The sequence below is a fragment of the Ochlerotatus camptorhynchus genome, unplaced genomic scaffold, assembly GCF_037179485.1.
Source record: "Ochlerotatus camptorhynchus isolate MF236.1 unplaced genomic scaffold, CSIRO-AGI_Acam_v1.1 ptg000598l, whole genome shotgun sequence".
Taxonomy (NCBI): Eukaryota; Metazoa; Arthropoda; class Insecta; order Diptera; family Culicidae; genus Ochlerotatus; species Ochlerotatus camptorhynchus.
The window spans coordinates 465,143-487,604 of record NW_027041078.1 but is presented as its reverse complement, the minus strand read 5'-3'; the positions used below and the strand labels follow the sequence as shown (position 1 = coordinate 487,604).

At 39.8% G+C, this 22,462-nt stretch overlaps 1 protein-coding gene across 1 annotated transcript in view; it reads left to right on the top strand.

Moving 5' to 3' along the window:
• The first annotated feature begins 19,970 nt into the window (after positions 1-19,970).
• ds (dachsous cadherin-related 1) overlaps positions 19,971-22,462 on the top strand; it is a 193,788-nt gene continuing 191,296 nt past the window's right edge. Inside the window, exon 1 of the mRNA XM_065237213.1 lies at positions 19,971-20,145. The gene's annotated coding sequence lies outside the window, so the exon portion shown is untranslated. The remainder of the gene's footprint in view (positions 20,146-22,462) is intronic.

Below are 22,462 nucleotides of genomic sequence, written 5' to 3'. Positions count from 1 at the left end.
CAATTTAGAAGAGCCGGAGACAAACGTATTTCGAACAGTCAAGTGAAATGATCAAGTTGCCCTGACAACTTTAAGAGAAATCAGGATGCAGTTCAAACATTTAATTCTATTCCTAAGCTTTGTAACAATTTTCAATTTAATTAATATGAATTTTGAATTTCAATAGAGATGGACAATAAAGGTATACCTCGATATTACGTAACTGTCACTTTTAGCTTCCATTGTCGATATTTCGAAATTAACAATTCAATCATACAAATCATTATTACCAATAGATGGGGGAGTTTTTCATCTGTCCGATGTTGTTAATTGATGTTGATTTAATGGACTTTTGAAGCGGGCGTATTTTTTTAAAATAAAAATCGTTTATAACTTTCCAGCAAAAAGAGAAAGCAGCTTGATTGCACCATAAACATTTAAAAAAAAAGGCTAGAACATACCTATAAAGAGAAATCAATGCACCATAAGTGGGTGTGATATTGGGCCAAATATTCAAAACTTTGCGTTCCCTACCTTACAACGTTCACATAAGGGTGCCCAGGATTTAGACACTTTTTTACAATCCTCGGCGTCATGGAGCTACATGTTCTCTACGCCACCCTGAGACTCTGTTTCGAATTTGAGCCAAATTGGTCAACATTTACCCATTTCTAAAGCGGGTTGAAATTTGTGTTGGAAAAATAAGCAAAATGCATGCAGAAATGCCATGGCTTCAAAGTTTTGCCACTAGGAGCTTAAAATTTTCTTAGGAAATTTAATGTCCAACAACTTTGTGCAAGACCGCAAGACGATCCATATAGTCTTCAAAAAGTTATTAGCATTTTATTGAAGTGATGTCTGAGAGATGATGGCAAAGGGCCTAACACAGTAATGCACAATCCCATTAAGTATTTTAACTATGTATGTAGCATGACATCAAAATTTAATACGGTACTTTCTGTTATATTTTGAGTAACGAGGTGGGATGATTTCACAGGACTAATATTCGGCCGACACAGCTGAATAGGTAAACAAGACATATTGCACGTTATTAATTATTGGTAATTTCGCTGGTAGGGAGTTCAAACCATTGGTCGAATGAGAGCTTACGCCTAGCTTTAACAGGAAACGAGTGTCGAATATCTCGAGTAATAGTGTAGATCTAGTCTTTTTTCTTTTCATATAGAAAAATAAGTTCCACCCGTCGTTGCCTTTAAAGTCTATCGATTTCTGGTACTTACATGAAACTTTACCTGAAATAATGATATCATAGTTAGTTGTGAAGGGTTGAAAGTTATGTTGGGATAACTGGAACGGAAGCGCTGGGAACACTGTCTATTTTGCATATAGTTCTATCTAAGAAGAAGAGGAGACAATAGGGAGGCTTTTTTGAACCAATTTTCTTTCAAACGCGAACCATCGTCTCATTGGTCGGGTGAACGTATAGAAATGCGAGAATTTTTACAACTGGGAATCTATTTTCTTGTATTTTGACAGTCAATTGCGTCGCGCCATAATGAAATAGTTTTTGCACGGTCGTTTCCGCGAGAGAAGAAGAACACGTTACAGACAAAAAGAAGCCAGTTGTCTCCTCTTCCTCTTAGCGTTCTATCGCTTTTCTGAAGGGCTTATCGTTGACAGCTGATGTCATCGTAATCAAAACTAAATACCGTCTTATGTTGTCAATTTAAATGTTTATTGTTATTGTAAAGCAGACCAGGTTTGGTGAGATCATTCCATTTTTATCTATAAATTAGGAATTTGATGTAAATTGGAGATCCTTCAATTATACTATATTATATAAAACATTCCTTACATCACATATGATTGTTAAATTCACTCTAACTCGGAGCGTTTGGTACGGTACGTCCACGAATCCTTCCACCCCTGTAGATTCACGAAATGCATCGCTGTTTAAATATATTTATTTAAGCTCGAAACATTTTACAGAATCATCTTTGCGGCAAATGCAACGCAGTAGGCCTGGCCGTTTTGATGTTTGTGTCATATCAAAGATATGCTGCAAACATCAATGTTGACAAGAACAATGGTTAGGCGTTATCGAACCTAATCATTTTCCAGGATGCTTTCTCGTACTGGCTGCGTTGGTATTAGATTAGATTGGATTAGATCAAAATCACCATACGCGTTTTTATCAATTATCATGTAATATACTATCACTACTACTCTTAACATAGCGACGTAACTGTTAGCTGATTTTATCGTGCCACGTGTAAAAGAGAGAAAATTTAAAGAAATAATTGGTGTTACAAGTTTTCCTGAAATTACTGGTACGAAGCTTCCATCTCGACGCCAAGTAGTCGGCCGAGTAAACCATCGTATCTCTGAAGCTAAAGATACGATTTCAGCAGCTGCAAGATATAATATTGCCGTTCCAGGAAAAATTATTCGATATTCATACGGAAGGAACTGAAAACTGATGCACTCTATAAAGAATAAAATAATTTGAGAAATAAATACAATATAATTCAGACAAAACTCAAAACAACTTGAAACAAAAGTTCGCAGCTTTAAAAGTAAATTGAATGATTTATGTGACATTGCACATTCCAATACAATAGTGTTGCTGAAGAAGGCAAACAATTACTTTTGAATCATCGGAGGAAGGGCTTGTTGGGCTAATTGGCAACAAAATCCGCCGTCCCTCGGAACCGGAAGAAAATCAGATACCTGGATCTCAACCAATTGAGTCTTCGTCTGCAAGTACTCTGATTTGTGATAGATTAGGATCAGAAAGTTAGTCATATTAACTGTTATGCTATGCACTGCTGTAAAACTTCAAATAATCCATTGTCTTCCTCAACTGCGGCTAATCAAAATAATCCATTCGAGTGAGCTCCTTTTGATTGCCTTATATTTGTCTAAAACTTTTGATTGAAATTGATAATTTATAGCATACAGTTTTAATTTATAGATCAGGGGGAGAGGTAGCTAATCGATTCTTCCGGTTCGCCTCCTAGCATCGTGCTATAAGGTACCAGGCGATAACCAGGATAGTTGATCGATAGCTCGATGACGTTATTTCGTTGGCGTCTGCAATGGAAAATTCTCATAGCAGGCGTTGACGATGGAACGTTGTCGAGTTGTTGAATAGCAACTATCGTGGTAACTCACCGATTACCTGTCGATCTGCCAAATTTGGAAAGACGTCTGCATTGAATTGTTTCATATAATAATATTCCGCCCACTATATCACAAGACATTGCGAGTAGCTGAGTGGAATGGAGATAAGTTAAGCATTGGGTACAGGACCAAGTCTCCCCTGGGTGGTGCCAAAAGATGAGCGCAATAGAATCATCAAGTTGCCATAAGGCACGGAATGAGACTATTGCATGGCTGGGTAGTCAAAGTCTTCCATTCGTTAGTCATTTCAGGTGGATTAGAACAGGTTTAGGTGGGCGTTGGCCAGATTTGGATTTTTCAGATGTAATCCTGGATAGGACCCTGTCATTGAACGTCGCGTGAAAGTGGAACTTAATGAAGGCCTAAGTACTTTTTCGTAGTTTTTAGTTTTCGGATTTGAAAGATCGTCGGTTACAGTGGCCTGCTTACTGAGCAGAAAAACGCGGTCACAGGTCCTTACATATCAAAGAGATTTATGGTAAAATCGCTTGTGTATCGTGTATTTTGCGAAACTCGTTGTTGTCGTTGGTTCCGGGTTTGAATGGATACACAAATTTGAGCAACGGTATTATGTGATATGAGGGGCTTGGTGGCCTTAGAGCAACCGTTTTTGCTTACTGAGCAGAACATCAGGCCCATCCACATTCAAGATTCGTCAATCGTTTTATTTGTTAATATGACTACATGGTAATAAAAGCAACTCGGTGATTAAAAAGGTGCTCGTATGCCTAGTGGCAAACGTTTTTGCTTACTGAGCAGAAAACCGTGGGTTTAGTAACAAGCTCCTTCGCGTTATATGATCGTTAGGACATCAATTCAGCTTATCGTTTACCAAAACGAACCCTGCTGCAAACCCAACCCTCTTATCCAACATCCCAGTGATTCCTCGTGGAAGTGCAGATCAACAGTACATGAGACTTTTCACAGCAAAAAATTAATTTTGATATCACCTCAAAGTGGATGCACTTCAATCGTGTCGAAAATGCCAAAAAGGACAAAATTATCATTAATACAGTGCATGAACTGATATTACGCTGATTTTACTGCATTTGTTTATTTTTGTGGCCATAAAAATTACATGAGATTTTCAACATGATTGAAGTATATCCTCTTGGATGTAATACTTTTTTTTTTCAACATAAAAAGAAAATAATAACGCCTCAGCTTGCAGCTACAGTTGATCGCGTTGGTTTGGTTGACCGCAGAGCTAGGTTTAAGTAAGTTTGATTACTGCATTTTACAACTAAAACATTTTTTAGGTGACTATGTTCTCGGTCGGGCAACGATTCGTAAAATTTGCCGTAGTTTTCTAGAATCAATTGCGTGTGAGTTGAAATATAGTTTTTATTGCATGGATAAAAATTGATGAAATTTTGAGTATAACTAGTTTAAAGTGTAATGTTTACATGTGCAAAATCTCGTCACAATCTGTCAAGTGGTTATTGAGATGGGTTCCAAGCCAGAAGTGCTTCATCAAAAAAATATGAGAGCGGGCGTAGAAAATCCAGGTCAGTCCCACAGGTGGATCGCGAAACAGTTTGGAATCGACAATTCGAGCATGAAGGAAGGCGCTTAACCGAACCGATAAACATAATACGGTGGCCAAATCCCGCGCCAGGAAGCTGTACCGCGAGTGCCGGTGCAGCCGAAATGTATCGTAATGGACGACGAGACGTACATTAAAGCGGACGCCAAGCAGATCCCCGACTTGGAGTTTTTCGTCGGCAAGTCCCGCCTGGATATTCCGATGAAGTTCCGGTCGACAAATTTGCCAAGAAGTACTTAATGTGGCAGGCGATCTGTGAGTGCGGCAAATTCAGCAAGCCGTACATAACGACCAGCACTATAAACGGCCAAATATATAAAGAAGAATGCCTCCAGGAGCGCTTGCTGTCCTTCCTCCGGTCCCACGAAGGTGAAACTCTGTTTTGGCTGGATCTGGGATCGTGCCATTACGCGAAACCGCTGATGGAGTGGTATGAAGCCAACGATGTGGTTTTTGTGCCAAAGGAGGCAAATCCGCCAAACTCGCCAGAACTTCGCCCAATAGAGAAATTCTGGGCGATTATGAAAGACATGCTCTGGAAAATAGGGAAGGTCCTCAAAAACGGCAAGGATTTCAAGAAAGAGTGGATGAAAGTGTGTAAGAAAGATGGCGCAAGTGTTGCATAGGATTTGATGGATAGCGTTAAATCCAAGGTGTGCGCATTTAGCCTAGGAGAGGAGGTTGAATAAACCAACTTTGCAAAAACATAGCTAAAATGTGCTCATTTATTCCCTGAGAGTTTCAATGTGAACATTTTTATCTGTTGCATTTTTTTCTAATACAGTCTTTACTCATGTTCGCCACCCACTAGATTTATTCATAAATGAAAAATATGAGAAAATCTAAGAGTATATATAGCGGATGAAATACACGTATCTATCAAAACAAATGCGTAATTAAAACGAAAATTACCCACTTCCATAAGCTCTTCATTGAAGATTCTGTTATAAGGTTCGAATGGAATTTCGAAAAAGATGTCATATCGATTTATTCGCTGTTTGTCGTCAGCGCATATTTAATGAATTCAATTTCTAGTTCGTAACCATAAATTATGTAGAACCAGCAGTAGCAATTAATGTAAAACCCAAAACTTATTGCAGGAAGTTATTTCAAGAATGGACAAAACTTAAACAACCCAATTCCAAAGTGTGAAATTCTTCCAGGAGCTGTTTTCAACCCGTCGGCATCGTTTGTTGTTCGGTTCACCTGGAGGCGACCTCTTCTCGGAGGCCAACATTCATGTGTTATGTTTGTGCTTATTACAACATGACTCTATTTTCCGTTCCACAGAGTTCGAGACAGAGACACAGAGAGAGAGAAAGAACATTAAATCCAAACTCGGCTATGTCCGATTCGGAATGGATTGTTTTCCATCAGGATCCATAAAACTGGCCGACTGGCGGTCGTGAACAAACTCGCGCACTTTACTTTCTTGTTCTACTTTCATTCTGTGAATGTGGATTCCAACATTTGTTTGACTAAGCAGCATAGTTTTGTTGTTTTGTGTACACTACTGTTCGTCGTACCTACCTACCTACCTACCTGGCTAGCTACATGCACGGGTGGAGAGATGGGTTGTATGCTTTCTGCATCCGCGCGCAACGACGGCGACGGTAAAGGCCTCAAATACACTGCGAACCACCATGGATTTGTGACGCGCATTCGTCTTCTCGGTGGAGGGCTTTGGGCTCTTCGGCATGGTTTGTTTGATCCTGCCACCGTCGTGATATGTGTGGTGGCGTGTTGTGTAATGGACTCTGGGATCGAAGTGCACTTCGGATGGGATTAAGTGTAGGTGCCAGGAACTAGGAGGGGAAGGATGAAAATCGAGTGGTGTAATTATGTTTGTTGTTTAATTACAGAGTAGACCGATGTGCGGCGTTAGCAATCAAACTAAGACAATGCTGGCTTTCGAAGCAGCTGATGATGGTTCGATGCAGTTGAAATGCTTTTTTAAGTGATGTCGGCATGAGAATCAGGATATGTCCCGTTCGATAGTAATCTCATGGAAGGAAAGGTGTAACTCAAGTGTGCTTTGTGGGTGCACCAAGCCGGGATCGGAAAAACCAAGGAATCAGGAGGAAGAAAACCGTTGATTCCGAAAGCCTGATCATGTCAATGTGCACAGTGGTAAGAGATTATTTGAAGAAAGGTAATAAATTCAAGTTTGTATTATATCTGGTTCTCTCCCACCGCGCGTGGAGTGGCTTTCAAGACAGATGCGATGAAGAGAAGCATGGGGTTGTCGCAGCGAGGCTGCCGCGTCTTTGTCCGCCGTACCTACAGGCGACTCTCTTACACTTCGCCACATATGCAAGATCGTTGTTGTGATAAGTTTTATACTTTTTTACATATCTTTGGAAAATGTGTAGTGGTTTCTCTGTTCTCATGGTACGATTGCTCGTGGAAGATAGATGAAGAAAGGAGGTAGGGATGGTTGGAACGGACTCACCAGAGGTGACTACCGGGCGCGAGGAACTGCAGCACGAGGAGACAAAAAGTTTGTCCATCCGAAGTGGGACCAAAGTGTGTGCAGTGTGCAACTAAGTTGGCGAGAGTCTCTGGTTTGGCACCGCGCACCGCGAGCACAGGGAAACGAGTGAAGGGACACATAGGCACTCGGTAAGTGGAAGGAGTCTTGTGTGTATTTATACACCTCTCAGCATGCCATGCCATCTAGCTGTATGGTGACTTCGCTTCGAGTGATCAACTGATTGAACCACCATATCATCATCTTCTTGCCTTCATCAAGGTAGCCATGTAGCAGTGGGATGGATTGCAAGTGCGGTAGGAGCAGTTCTGAGGTGGGAAATCAAAGAGTAACCCTATTCAGAAACGGTGTCCATAAATGGATCAATTTTGCCATAAAAAAAATTGGCGAAGCATTTTAATCGAATGTACAAAGCGTACATTTTGAAGATTTCGTGGGAAACTGCTTCAGTTAAAAGCTTTCCCACTGTTATTATTAAAATAAGAACATCCAAAACACTTGAGAAAATCAATTTCGATAATTCACGATATTGTTAAGCTCATTCCAATTCGGGTCCATTTTTGTGCCTCGTCTTAAAGTAATTTTTTTTGCGAGGTTTTCTCGTTCCTCCTTGACAATCTTTTCCTCCATTCTCTTCTCCTCAGTTCCTGATTTCTATATTTTGTTATTAAATCGACTGCTGCACTCTCCGGCAAAAATGTTCATGCGAACCAGAAAGTGAGTACACACATGGAGAGTTCCGCGTAATCGGATCTGATACCACCTGAAATTCAATTTGTGAACCGCGATTATCATCATGAAAGAGCTAATAAAGGCGATTACTTATTGACTGTTGAATGGATATCGGCTTTTAAAGACATCACTCAGCCGTCGCATTGGTCGTCCAGCAGAGCAAGCGGGGAACGAAAAATGGTCTGTGTGGAATTTTCATGCCTACTTTGATGAACTGTAAATGTCTCGTTCGGCGTGGAATGTATTGCATTCAGCCGAATGCTGCTACTAGATCGCTCCAAGGCAATACGATAAGAAAAGGCCCTGTAGCAGTCTCCAACACCTATGTGCAAGGCTGTAGACCCTGGAAGGGTAGCAACATAATGATAATGATAGCAAGAAAACAACTAAAATGTTGCATTCTGACAGAATGGCAGTCCCGAGGTACTTCAAAGTCAGAGCAATTTTTATAATAATGATATGGGTTCATTTATTATAATATTTTGTATGTGTTGTTTGGAGTTCAATATTTTTTAATACATACCTGTATTTCTGCTGCCTGGTAAACCTGTTTTTCACCTAAACATACATTCCTTTAAAGATCGAATTCGTTGTGTGCACAGAGAGAATGGAGAAGAGAGCAAGAAGTGGTGTTCACACTAGCATAACCACGATGCTGTAGACCGAATCTGAAGAGATCTTACCCTGAAATTGTGTTGGTAAAGTTGAAGTTTTTCTCGTAAGACTTCGCGACAAGCTGCACTGGAGAAGTATTAGTGATACATGAATTAACTCCGTTTAGTGCACAGCAAGTTGGAGCTGTATTCCACATCATAGGGGATAGCATAGTTTCTGCAGTTAGCTGTTGTAAAATGACTAGTATCATTCAATGTTTTATCCCGACGAATGATGTTTAAAATGAGAAATCAGTGCTAACATTTGAAAACGGCACAAAAGCCATTTGTAAACAAATGGTTTGTGGGCCCTTTACTCACTACTTGAAGTACACCCACGCGACACAACAGCAACATCGGGTAGGGGAAATTTTCCCCTTCCTGACGATGCTGTTGGTTTGCGTGGGCGTTCTTCGGGTAGCGAGTAAAGGGCCCACAAACCATTTGTTTACAAATGGCTTTTGCGCCGTTTTCAAATGTTAGCACTGAAATATTCCCATTTAGCACCTTGGTTACGATTGCATGCAAATTCCCCACTATCCCTTAAGATCAAGCTACTCAGCGAGTAGCATTGTCTCAAATAGCATTTCCATCTTTTTAAGTCGATATTGCGGTAAACACATCAGCGGCAATCGGTCCCTCGAATAGCTGGGCCAACCAAACCAGTCAAATCTTCAACCGCACAAATACATACTCTCATTGGTAGTGGCACGGTGGCATGAAAAACCAGCACTCGAGCGATTGAACTTTTCGCAGAAGGAATAAAAACCGTACACCGCTCGGACCTTCGTCCGTCCGTTCATGTACAGAAACCTATACTTAAGACACCAACACAGATGGATGTGGAAGAGATGCCATGGAATGAGGCAAAAACAGCCTGAAGATCGCGTACGCGAGAGCATTGAAGTCGCAAGTAATGACCGCTTTTTCGGATAGCTGCTCCGGCCAACGGGAACTGGCTATAGGAGTGCCAGAGAGCCAAGATAGTTCGGAGGATTCGGAGGCGGCGGGAAGAGGGGTTCATTTACTACTACTTTGATCCGTGAGCCACCAGGTTGATCGCGATTCACCAGGAGTCAGTCAGAGCATCGACAACATCGGGGTACGATCGATGGCAAACTCTGGTTGCTCCTCGGACGATGAGACTGTGCACCATAAAGGTGTACTCATACCTGAGCGAGCTTGGCGTGCACGGGACGGGATTTGCGTTGGTAAGAGATAGACAACAAGTTCTTTTGTCTATCTCATACGAATGCAAATCCTGCCCCGCGCATGCCAGGTCATGCCACTCAGGTCTGAATATGGCTTAAAAGACCAGCTCTCCTGGTGGATGGTGGCTCATCGGGGGTTGGCAAGAGGTTCGAGAGATGTACCACTACAGGTTCAGGTGGGCGCGCACTACTACAAGAACTTGCGAAGGCGAAACATTTATCGACTTGTTGTTATTTTTCGAACGACACAAAGCTTCGGATGAGGATCTGCTGTTTGCAAGCGGAATCGGAGGGGCCAGAGAAACGAGGAGTGCAAGTTGCGGCATGTGAGCTCAGATGAGGATGATGGGCCGCCAGGGTGTGACGGGTGGTATGGGGAACAGTGAACTGAAGAGGAGTGCTTCTGAGATGAGGATCGAAAAAGTGGATGGAAAGCACACGGTAGAAAATTGCTTTAATAACAAGTTGATTCGAAGCTTTTCCTTTTGCCTCTCGTACGGGTATTCGGTTTTGTGCTGGTTGTTTTACGGTTCTTATAAACATGACATGATGGCTTGACAATTTTGTGGAGGAAAATCGGAAGGAAAATTAGGAAAAACCATTGGTGAAGTAAATTTGGCTAATGATTTTTCAAAAACTTCTTATCTTTCAGTGGGAACAGTGGTGTCTCTTACCGTTTTTAAGATATGACCGAAAAACTAACGACCGGTTATTGGTAAGCTATGAAAATGATCGTTTTCTTGTTTGTGCTATGATTTTTCATTAGATTTTGGGTTAATACTCAAAAACGGTAAGAGTTACCATTCTGAAATTTTCAACAAACCAGTGAAAGTTATTGATGCAAAATCATCACTCGAAATATGGTTTCTTCTGTTTTTCTTTTTAATTTTCCTCCACCGTGAAATCTTTTGAGGAACACAACTTTCAGTTAATAATTTTTAATGAATTGCTGAGAAGCGGCACTCTTGGTTTAGTAGAAAGCGTGATTATCTCTCACCCCAGCAGGCCTGGGTTCAAGCCCAATCCCCTTCAATCTTCGGAAGAGCAGTAAAGCCGTTGGTCCCCGGTTCATGAGTTGATGGGTCGATAGGTAGGGTCCAGGTGTGCGAGCTGCTTCCCTGGCGTCGGTAGCATTGGTGCTTAGCACGGAAACAAGATGGCCGGAAAACAAATCAAGGAAAAAATTAATTGCCAAGATAATTTCCTTATCATTTATCTACACAACGTAGTTTCAACAATGATTGTTTCATGAGATATGAATTTTCAAAATACGTGATGTACGGGAAAATCCAAAAACTTCAACTAAAATTTTCCGGGAAATTAACCACCCCGAATTTATCAATTTGCTGACCAGTTGTCACTTCACCGTGAAGTGACATCGGTAATAAGGGCCAATACGTCGATCGCGTAAACTAAAATTAAATCTGATGTTGACATCAAAGTTTGTGCTAGATTTGCTGTAATGTTTATGATTGACTTAATTCAAATATAAAATCCTCTGCTTGTTATAAACACATTTAAATATATTGGATAAATGTTTCTCTTGTTTAACTATTTATAATATTAAATTAAAATATCCTCTGATATCAACCTTCGATCCTATCTATGCTGTCTATTTGCCTTTCCTTGATTTTATGCTTTGTAACAATCTTATATCACCTATATAATGAGAGAGAGAAGGATTCGTAATTTCCATTTAATTCCACTACCTTATTTGCTTATCCTTGACAGATACGCGTATTTCGTCTACAATTTCGAACAAGGATAAGCAAATAAGGTAATGGAATTAAATGGAAATTACTAATCCTTCTCTCTCTCATTATACAGGTATTCCACTAAGACGCCCACATTCATCAGGACTTATATCACCTTCCAATCTATCCTCTGATGTGTTATTATAGCTCGCTTTCTCTACAAATCTGTTATTGCATGCCTGGAATAATCCTTTCTCTGTCGTTATGTTCCTTTAAATATTCCTGTATGTCCATCCACAACGCTTGATAGCTCTTCAAACAATGCAGCCTCTGGTGACATTCCGCTAAACTGCTGACTAGCCGCTCATAAATAACTTTCTCCACCCTCAATAATCTCTCTGACTTTCATTAGAGATGAACTAGCCTATGGCTAAAAATCTCTTAAATAAAGATTTATAAAAAAATCTGACTTTCATTGTATATTTGTCTAAATTTAGCCACTTAACTTTGTTATTAATTTTCGTTTTCTCAATTTCATCATCCTTTCCTTTGTCGTCCTTTTCCATCTCGCAACTGGTAATGATCTTGTCTGCCTCAATTACATCTTCAACCAATCCTATTTGAACACTATCGTAGTGGTTCGTCCCGTTGTAGTACACACTTAGAAAAATTAATGTAAATTTAGGTTCTTTGAAATTGAAATATACGAGAGTCAATTTTGACAAAACAATCAAGTCAGAATAGACGCAAAATTCAGCTCAATCCAACGTGTTTGTATATATCTCATCCTTTATGTCAAAGATGGATTCCGTCACGTGTAAGAATAGGTATTTCTAAGTGTGTATGTCTCAATCATCCTGTTTGATCCGTCTCCATATAGCAGTTGATAGATTTGTTGATGTCGTGATTTTGGGTTGTGTAGCCGTGTGCACGGGTACACGACGTTAGGCATACGGACGTTAGGCATATGGATGTTAGGCATAATGGACGTTAGGCATAAAGGACGTTAGGCATAATGGACGTTAGGCATAATCTACCCGATGAATTCCAGAAGGATGATAATGGGGACCGACCGTCTATTGATTACTGACACCGGTGGCAATAATGAAAGAGCCTTAATTATTGGGACTCATGAAAGCTTTCGACGTCTTGGATAGGCAAAGTATTGTGTTGCAGATGGTACCTTTGCCACAGTTTCTTTGTTTGTTTCGGCAACTCCCCAACAAACAATTTTAGCTGCAGATTAGCTTATACAGCCAAAATTTGTCTTATGCAGGTAATGTTTGCCTGTATAAGCTAAGCTGCAGCTAAAATTGTTTGTTGGGTCGTCACTGTTCATAGAAGTATCGCTCCCTCCAATCAGCAGACGGTTCCGCTATTGCTCATTCTGATGACAACAAAAACAGAATCGTTGTATCGAAAAGTATGGGAGGAAATCCTGGAACCAGCCGGTATGTTTTTTGTTAATGAATGAAAAACCACAGAATTCACCATTCTTTATTTCATGAGCTGTTCTTTGAGGAAAACCTTTTCTTTTTGATAATTTCAATATGTGTGTAAGAATATATTACAACAAATGTGTGATTTTTTCATTTCAAGATATAGTTCAAAACTATGCTGAGTTTTCAGATTACTTAACCGCTATCGCTACTAATCTTGGATCTAAGTAAATATGTAGCTACGTCACTTATTATATGTTAAATAATGGATTCCAAACTGTGCTTATTAAATAAACTATGTTTGTATAGCTTGTATCATCTTTAATTCAATGCTTAGCTTAATTTAAGCATTGTTTACCATGCTCAAAACAGGTTCTAGAGTTGTACAGCAGCAAGGTATGTTATGCCTAACGTCCATTATGCCTAACGTATATGATGCCTAACGTATATGATGCCTAACGTCCATTATGTCTAATGACTTTATGCCTAACATCCATTATGCCTAACGTCCATTATGCCTAACGTCCATTATGCCTAACGTCCATTATGCCTAATGTCCATTATGTCTAACGTACATTATGCCTAACGTCCGTATGCCTATCGTCCGTATGTCTAACGTATTTATGCCTAATGGGGTACACTCATGCTGATGCTGCTTGGCCAGGTGGCCACCGTTCGTCACACCGTCCGAATGTGGAATCCGAGTCTAAGGCAACCGCCTTACATACGATCGCTGGATGGGGGAAACCTCGACCCCGGAGCTGCTGCTGCTGGTTTGTCAAGCGAATACCGTTCGCTTCACCGTCCGATCGTGGAATGAATGCCGACTAGTAGTTTCAACATTTGGTTAGCCTTTGGCCCGTCATCTTTGTTCTAGTTAATTAATTATTCTAATGTGATGATTTCGTTTAGCGCTAATTTACAGGATACCCTTTTAAGGGCTTGTTTTCGTTCGAATTTAAAAATTTGATAACCTTCCTACTTGAGCACAGGAACCTACCTAACTACTTGAACTAGGATTGCCAAATCACGAATGATCTGGTGGCTTGATCACAGACAGGCGACTCTGAACCTTTCCAGCGTGGACGTCTTTCGCTCCTCGAGTGTTTGAAGACCGGCCAGGTGGTGAATCTCACAATTACTAGTTCGTGGTGGACTGTTAGGGATCATTCTAAGGATCTTGTTTTGGATCCTCTGAAGTTTTAGGTGGTGACACTTAGCACAACTCTCCCAGATTGACATACCATACTCAATAGCTTGCAAAATGATCTGCTTTTGGACAGCAAGCTTGTTTTTGAGGGACAGGGTGGACTTCCTGTTTATCAGAAGGTAGAGCGACCTGATCAAGATGTTACACTTGGTGGATGTCTTATCCACATGGGATCGGAATAGCAATTTGCTATCGAGGGTGAGACCAAGGTAGACTACTTCACTCGACCATTCAATGGGAGAGCTATCAAGATGGATTTTGACGTTAGCAGGCGGAGCAAGCCGAGGGCCCTGCGCTTCGGTCAGAGAGCGTATAGGGCGTCGTTGTACCAATTTGGTCGTGGCACATTTCGAGTATGAGAGAGTAATTGCATTTAGATCAAAAGTGCCTGAGAAAAATGCAAATACTTTCGCAGATTACCCGAAGTTGCGATAGTGAAGGTATGATCACAGACAAGCAGACATAACATTCTTAAAACCTTATCGAAAACGTTTTTAACGGTAAATTTAAATGTTTATTAGTTGGTAGTACCGCAACCTGTGGTGCACATAATCAATTCCCTAGCGTTTGACGTTTAAACACTACAACCATCTGTTGAGTGTATTGCCCATCAAAGTATATACGACAGATGGCAGTAGGGTTTACAATAATAAATGTTCAATATGTTGTGTCTGCTTGTCTGTGATATAAAATGGAGGTAACATTGAGAAATATAACGCATCACTTTCAGAAATATTCACTTCGCAACCGATGACCCATTCTGACGGCCATATGAGTACCCAAGTAACCATATAGTCGCAATATAGCTTGTATATTCTTACTTTGCTTGACTATGGTTAGTTGGGGAATCTGATGAAACTGTCACTTCTTGAAACTGATCCCTTTCGTATTTCTTTCATTCTTTTTTTCGCACACGGAGCGCTTGGTGGAACAGCGACTTTGGACGTGAGCCTCGTCCCAGATCAGCATGGCAATTCAATTCAATTCAATGAAGCCCACCAAAAAAGGCGGAATCATTTAAGAACCAACCAAGGACGATCTACGGAAGGAAATTGCCGGTGAAGCACGGAATGAATTACGAAGCGTTAGAGAAAAAGTCCAAGGGATTCCAAAAGAAGTAATCAACGACGGCGGAAGAGCAGAATATGGTGAGAGCTTTCCAATTATTAAAAAAAAATATATATCAAAAGTAAACTAAATACATGCCAGGTTTGAAAAAATATATTTTCAAACCTGGAAGCGTGTATGTAATACCAATATCCATTTGATAACGGTGATGCATACATGCGGGGCTTATTGTAAGTGAAAGTAACCTCAGAATGGGCGTGACTCTCCAGACATTCTGAAATGGGTTGCTGGATCTGCAATACAGCTATCACCTTCTAACTCCCGGATTAAATCTGTCTACAATGACCATAAATGCGACATTGTAGAGAGAGTTCTTCCATAATAACACTGCCGGCCAGTGGGGGTTAGATTGAATACACACACACACACATTAGACGGAACAAGCCGAGGTAAATTCGAGTGTGGAAACAGAATGGTTTGTGTTTTAGCTGCATTGATATAAATTTTCCAATGACTCGAAGGCAACCGCCTTATATATGTTTGCTGGATGGGGAAAACCATGACTATTTACTCTTCCAGATGACTTTTTTTTGTCGTGCCTCCGAACTTAGAATCAGGGAAACAAGGAATTTCTTAATCAGATCGATGAGTGATTATTAAAACTCCAAAAAAATCAAATCATATAAGTCAAACTATAATATTTATTACGAATCAGTAATTTACGAATTAGTATTCCACATCACACCTTTATTATACAGATGGTCAGTGTCAGTGTTTTTTATTCTTACCATGCGGATAATATAAGAAGTTTTGATCTTACCTTGCACCATTTCGTATTCTTTCATGATAAGACTAGATAACAAAATTAGTCGAGGTTGATAACTAGATAAGTAATGTGATAACAACTGAAAACAAAATGATATCTGGAATAACAAGACTTGTTTTCAAGATGATACCAGGTTGTTATTTTAATTTGCTCTTGATGACTGTTATGAATGAACCCGCAGTCATTCTTAAGTAACCTAAGCGAATTGATTTTTTAAATCCCCTCTTTAAATTTTTGTTTATACTTGGTCTATTAATGCGCATTTAATTTTTAATGTTTATAAGCTTCGGATTTTTTTAGTTATGGTCTAAGTAGACCCATCAATTTTGCTCACAAGACGCGACGCGAGATAAGACACAACACTTATCGTTCTTTCAACGTTAAAATAAATTAAAATTTACTTTTCTGTCGACCGGTTTCGGGCGTGATTGCGCATCTAAGGGTTTTGGTTTCAATTGGAGAGGGTCGATGCAATTGCTCGGTCACTTGAGATTGAGATGGAATGACCCATATGAATTGAATAAATGAAATGAAATAGAAGTCATTTTTAGTAGAAACATTCAATTGTTTAACATAATCCAGGCCAGAAACAATGAAGTAATGCACTGTCTATAATCCCATATCAGTCCTATATGAAAAAGTAGGCATTGAAAAAATGGCAGTTCATGTTAAATACGAAGTGCGGTTTTGATATCATATCAAAGCGGATGCACTTCAATTGTGTCCAAAATATGGTGTAATATTACTTGCCAAAAAGGATAAAATTATCATTAATACAGTGCATGAACTGACTGCTTTTACTGCATTTGTTTATTTTTGTGTCCATAAAAATTACATGAGATTTTCGACATGATTGAAGTGCATGCTCTTGGATGTAATATTAAAACTTATTTTTTGATGTGCATGTAAATATTTGGAAAATCAAAGTAAATTTATTAATATTTTTTTTCAAGTTAAAATCAGTTGCATGAGGCTTGCATGTTATGTTATATCAGCGAAAAATATGGCAACTTAAAAAGTAGAACTGTAGCTTCACCTCTGGACGATTGAATTTAAGGATGGGACTGATATGCGATTACTTTGCTTGATGGTACCAACTGACTTGATGTTGTTTTCTCATTTTTTTATAATCAAAGTCCGTAGTTTTATCACATCATATGAAAGTAGATACAGATATGCGGTTATATACATTGCACGGGTTGTGCAACAAAATGTAAGTTTCAATATTCACTATTATGGTGATGATGCTTTTTAAATAATAAGAATTTCAGGAACAGCCTTTTCCATTGAATGCTTCGTAAATCTGCCTCACAATGTAGAACTTAATCTGATTACATTATGATTTTTGTTAGTGACAATGATGAGTTGAATATAATATTCAAATGCTAATATTTTTGTTGCTTACGAAATACATTAGTATGAGACTGACAAAAATGTCCAAATACGCCTTCAAGAATTCCAATTCTCAGTTTCAATATACTGCAAAGTGAATGAGTCCGGTTCGCAGCTCTTTTTCCACCTCGTTCGCGAGTATCCAAATCTTTACCACTACAACTAGCATGCCAAACAGTAACAGCAGCAGCAGCAGCAGCAGCATTTCTTCTGGTGAGTTTTGTACCACACCAAAACACCTTCAGCAACCCGTTCGAGTGTCATACTTCTCGATACGAACGTTCACTCGCACACAGAAACCCATCTATGCTGTCGTAACATACGGCCAGAAGAATTTTCTGTCGGAGCAAGTTCCCAACCTACCGAACCAAATCTACCTGCACCGATCTTCACAACCTTTTGCGCAAGTGTGTTGGTGTTCATGTGCGTTGGCTGGAGTCTTGAGCTCGCTCGCGTTTTCTTCAGCCTGCCACTGACCAGCCGGATCGTGGTTGTGTGAGGACTTGTGCAACATAAGTGGTGTGTTCCCCGCTTGCCCTCCCATTGAAGTCTCTCGCCACCAATGTATGATCGTGAGATCGTGTTCGTGTTCGAGCAGAGCGATCGAGGCAGCTCCGAGAGTTTGGAGAAATATTTTCCATCGCTTTGAGTTCAGTTCTTTAAACGCTGAGGAATAGACTTGAAGTCCGTCCCGTACGTTCCGAGCCGTTGTTGTTTGCCAAGGCGCGCGCGAGAGATTTTTATGCTTTTCCGAAAAATAGTGTACTGGACCATCGTCAATGGCCAAAGGGGGGAGAGCAGCAAGAAGAAAAGCCGAGGCAGCAGTGTGGCATTAGAGGAGAGCTAGTTTTTCTTAATGGAATGAAATAACACGGCGAGTGGACCCCGTTGAGTTTGAGTTTGATCTGTGTGTACATGTGCGGGAACGGGATCGAGATAGAGTTACGGTGGAGAGTGTAAGACAAGACAAGGGATACATTTTAAATTAACACCGCGCGTTTAGAGCTCTGTTTGAAGGGAGATAAATTTTCGCTCAGGAATTTAGAGGAGCGAGAAAGAGGATTTCGTGTGTTAGATTGATGGAAAACCCTCGACGCAAAGTGACAAGTGCGTGAAATTTCTTGAACTGAGTCAAAGTGAACGAAACATTCCAAAGAACACAAACTGAATTACGTGGTGCATATTTGAGACCTAGGATGGATCGCGATCAATGGCGGATGCTGGCACGATAGATGGACCATTTTTGCGGATTCGAGTGTTGTTTGGACGGAAAGATCGCGACGGGCCAGTGATCGGGAAATTTGGAATTGACCAAAGTGTGAAGTCGTCAGGAATCGATAGCAGAACAAGTAGTGCCGAAGGAGAAGATAAGAAGAAACAAAAGAAGAGAAAACAGCCCCAAGAGTTGAAGAAAAGTGGAATATCTTTTCACGAATGTTTGGATACCTTCTCTCCACGGACTCGGAGTGAACAGCAGCGCGCTCAACACGTATAAAGAAATTTATTTATTTTCATTTACAATTACAAACGTGCGCGCGGTGTGTTCTTGTTGGGGGCCTCCCCGTAGTTTTCTTCTTGTTATTAACAGCATTACTACTGCTGTTGCTGCTGCTGCTGCTGCTGCTGCTGCTAGCAGTTCCTCGCGAGGATGGTTATTTTTTCCTTCTTTCCATGAGAAATATCTCATTATATTGTTTTATACAGCTTGGCGCGAGCTTTGCGCAAAGTGAGTAAAAGAGATAGCGCCCAAGACCTCGACGAAGGCCAGAAGAAAAAGGAAAAAAACAAACCGAAGACCTGTGACGACTTGGAAAACGACGACGACGACGACGACGACGACATGGAAGAGAGCGCAAAACAGTGTGGATGTAATACAAAGTGAAATACAAAAATATTTTTATAATAAAATAAAGTCAAGTCGAGCGGTGAAGTAAAGAGAGGAAAAGTGCAGCGAAGAAACGTGAAGAAAAAGAGCGAAAAAACGGGAGGCTGGAAGAAAGGCAAAGTGAGTGAGTGAAGCAGAGAAAAAAGTACGAGGAAGAATTTTTTAAAAGGAAATTTTTGTAGCTGCAAATAGGAATTTTAATCACAAAATTTTTCGGATACATTTTGATTTTGCGTATATGATTAAAACAAAGCGAGATTAAAATTGTTTTTAGTATTTTTGCTTCTTGCGCGAATTCGCTGTCGCTGGCAAAAGATTATTTTTTGCAGCACGAACCTGAAGGATTTGAGAAAGCTGCTGCAGCAGAAAGTGTTGTTGTTGCTGTTATTGTTGTTGCTGCTTCGAGGAAGAAAGTTTGTGAGCTCTGGAGGTGAAGAGCATCGCAAAAACAAAAAGCAGTAGTGCCGGTTTATTTTTTTGGATGCTCCCTTCTTCAGGTGGAGGCCATTTGCTTAGAAATGGGCTCGGATCGATCATGAGAGATGATGAAGTGTTGATTTGCTTCGATAGCCGCCGCGCGCTCAGCCTATGACGACGACGGAGCTTCAAGCTTTTTAGAAAGAAGATAATAAGGAAGTGAAGATTTCAATCACGGCAGCAGCAAAATTCAAAGCAAGTCAGTGCTAGTGCCAGAGCAAAAGGGAAAAGTGCAGGGCTTTTTTTGTTTTTTGTTAGTGGAGTGGATTCTATTATTCGGTTTATGGAACGCAACAAGCCGAGAGGAAGAACAAACGAGAAAAGCTGTGACCATCTCGGAGCAACTGGCAGCGAGCAGGATTAAGGGATTACACACTCTTCTAAAGCTGTAAATTAAGGTAATTATCGACCCTCTCGAAAAAAAAAATTCCCCTACGACTGGCGCAGGTTTATTTTTCAGGGAGATCTATCCGGGAATGACTTCAACGAGCGCAAAGAGAGGAGAGTGAAGATTTTCGTGGGTTGAAATTTGAATTTTAATCACTCTTAAAGAATAAGCCCTAGTCAATTTCACAGCATTTATTCAAATGGACATGGTATTATCATTATTTCAAAGTAAATTTTAACTAACCGTACCTAAATGTACGATAAAAAGTCACATCTTCATCAATATAAAAACAATCCACAAATCTACATCCACGTTCTTTAAAAGATCAGATGCATCAATGCTAGTTTAACAGATCAGTTAGTGAGAAAAATCGACGTGGTAAGAAGTAGTTGCTGATAGGTTGTTAATGTAAATACGCAGCAAATCAGGTGCGTTCATACTGTTCTTAAAAACATACTCTTTTATTTCTTTGCGTAGGAATTAAATTTAGATTTATGCACAAGTTCTATTTATAAAAAACATAGAACACGTTCACCAATATGCCTGATACTAGAAATTTCAATATGGCTCTATCTAAAAAAGTCCTTCTTCACTAAGTGTCTCTTTTTTTTTGGAGGTTTTGCAAAATAACCGCAAATTCCAAATCATAATTATCCTACAATGAAGTTTTTTCTTTGAATTGACCATTGAATATACATCAAGAATACATATTTATACATATATGACATGTAGGGTAGAGCACTACTTCGGTCTAATCGCCCATTTTGGGCCTATCGAACAGAAAACATCAAATAAACCCATTGTTTCAGAGTTAACAAGTCAATTATGCGTTTGCTACGATACTTTTGTTCAAAAGCTACCGAACGAAGTTAAAGAGAACGCGTGATATGAATGTTTACATCCATTTTTCTCAAAAACAAAAGACCGCACCGACCGATTCAAATTTTATCTTTATCTAATAGGCCTAATTTAGAATCCGTAGGCCGGGGTAAAGAAGCAGTGTTAGATTTTTAACAATATCTCAACAATTTGTTTCTCTTTAGCAAATCTTACGGTACACGTACGGGAAGGTAAATAAAGTTAAAAGTCATCTGCAGTTAAAACATTCTATTTTTTTGAAGAAAAAAAATATCTAAAAATAGACGCAAAGGGCGGGTAGGCCCAAAAATAGATCTAAGCCCTATGAACAAATATTTAAAAACTAATAGTACGTTCAGACTACAGAGTTATAACATGTTATAGCGCTATCTTGATGGTGGTTTATGTGTTGCAATTATTTGATTTGATGTTATAACTATTAGGAACTATTGGTAAACCTATTTTGTTTGTTCAAGATGCAGACATCTTACAAGATTTTTGAAATTTTCAGCTAATCTATCACTTTTTTAATATTCGTGCTAGAGAAAACTCAATCATCAATACAATTATTTGAGTGATAGCAGGGGGGCTCTATGTTAGAACTGCTCCACTTTCCTCTATATGTGCAATTACAGCTGATATTTACAATAATGAACTGACTCGTGCTCATATCCGGAACTTAATGTCTGTACGGCATGAAATTCAAAAGAGATCGGTGGGAATGGCCCCCACTCATTTAGTCAAATGACGTATGGGTCATTTGCCTAAAAGCCGTTTGGTAAAACGCTATTTGGCCCTTTATTGATTAGTTGCAAATCGATAATCGAAGTATGTTTAGATAATCTGAATAATCTCACGTAAAAGTCCTCCTTCTTCTAATATTTTCACGCTTCTTTTTGCGAGCGGTCTGCCGGCTCTCAACAAAGTGTTCTTAATACATTTTCACTGTTATTTCAGCAAGAGTTTCTATATTGTGTGGCAAGCACATTGATTCTCTATGCGCAGGGAAGTCGAGAAAATTTCCAATCCGAAAGATTTCCTCGATCGGACCGGAAAACGAATCCACCACCGGCTTGTAATATCGTGCATTTACTGACAAGGCTATCTGAGGCCTCGTTAAAATCCTTCTTCATGATGAATTTTACGGTATAATTTTGATCATTCCTTCTACTGTCCTTTTTCGCATTCCACTTCGTGATTTCACATGTTACAATACTTATTACGGTTTTTGTGAATATACGTAGCTGAAAGTACTACTGTCGTGGAGAAGCAAGCTATGTCTGAATTTTACAGATTTATAAACCTCTTAAATTTTGAGATTTGTGCGCTTCAAATCCCGAAGTTTGATAAAAAGGACTCTACCAGGAAGCATATAAGTAATTGACAACATATACAGGGTGATTCAGAATAAGTGTCACCGATTTCACAAACATGCAATTCTCAATGGGTAAAATGGGTATATGTTTAAG